The sequence below is a fragment of the Medicago sativa genome, chromosome 3 (genome assembly GCF_051527215.1).
Source record: "Medicago sativa cultivar Bolivia chromosome 3, Bolivia_mono, whole genome shotgun sequence".
NCBI classification, from domain to species: domain Eukaryota; kingdom Viridiplantae; phylum Streptophyta; class Magnoliopsida; order Fabales; family Fabaceae; genus Medicago; species Medicago sativa.
In genome coordinates, this window is record NC_140751.1 from 37,716,947 (window position 1) to 37,718,253 (window position 1,307).

Below are 1,307 nucleotides of genomic sequence, written 5' to 3' on the forward strand. Positions count from 1 at the left end.
AGCACTAGTATTTATTTTATCAAATTTTTGTGTGAGTGCGTCAACCTTAGCAGCTAGATGATCAAGGGAAGAATTTTCATACATACCTTCCTCTTTTTTAGAGGGTGAAGGAGCAACATTAGTGGTGTCCCTTCCGTAGGTCCACTGATAGTGGTTTTGTAGCATGTCCTCGATCAAAGCATATGCTTCTGTGTATGTTTTGTTCATCAAAGCTCCACCTGCAGCTGCATCAACATAAATTTTTGTGGGATATAAAAGACCATTATAAAAAGTGTGAAAAATAAGCCAGTTCTTTAAACCATGATGGGGACAAAGTCTAAGCATTTCTTTGAAACGCTCCCACGCATTGTAAAGAGATTCTCCATTTTTTGATTGAATTGTATGATTTGATCATTTGAAGTGATAGAACCAATTTCCAATGAATTAAACCAAGTACTAGCTCTACCCCCTAGGGAAAAAGGAAAGTAGTGCAGCCTTACGACCTCTTGGTTTGCATTCACGGTTCCACTGAGTCTTAAAAAAGTTGAAATATGAAAATTCGGATCCTCAGTGGGTGATCCAAAAAATTGAGTAAGTTGGTGATGTTTGCCATCTAGGTGTAGTACTTTTTGAGTTTTTCTGCATTCCAAGTTCGTGGAATTGCGTTTTGATGGAGGTCTTCGAGCCCGTAAGCTCCCGTCCCGGTCTTCATCCGGATCCTGAAGGGACCGTCCCAGTTGGCGGCGAGCTTCCCTTCTTCGGAGTCCTTCTGGTTTCGCCGGAGGACGAGATCGCCCACTTCGAATTCTCTGCTTATGACCTTTTTGCTGTGACGAGCGGCTATTTTTTGTTTTAGCGTTGCTTCTCGCAAGGTCGCCCCGATCCTGACTTCGTCGACGAATTCTAGCTCTTCACGTAGATTTGCCGTGTTGGCTGGGAAGTCAGTGCTGGCGTCAATACGCCATGTGAGTTCAGTTAGCTCAATGGGTAAGACTGCCTTTGTCCCATATGTGAGTCGAAAAGGTGACTCGCCAGTTGTTGAGTGGGATGTAGTTTCGTAGGCCCAAAGGACTGCGTGTAATTCATCAACCCATTGAGTTTTGGTCGTGTCTAGCCTTCTTCGTATTCCTCGCAGAATGACCCTGTTTGCAGCCTCGGCAAGACCGTTGGCTTGAGGGTGTTCGACGGAGGTGAAGCTTTGTTTGATGCCGATATTCCTTAGGTAGTCCTGGAACCTTTGGTCCGTGAACTGTGTACCATTGTCGGATATCACTAGCGCTGGTACTCCGAATCTCGCCAAGATATTTCTTTTGAAGAAGCGGAGTATG

General features: G+C 44.8%; 1 pseudogene; it reads left to right on the forward strand.

The window, feature by feature from the left end:
* Window positions 1-295: 295 nt before the first annotated feature.
* Window positions 296-394, forward strand: LOC146937475 (small nucleolar RNA R71; annotated as a pseudogene).
* The last annotated feature ends 913 nt before the right edge of the window (window positions 395-1,307 follow it).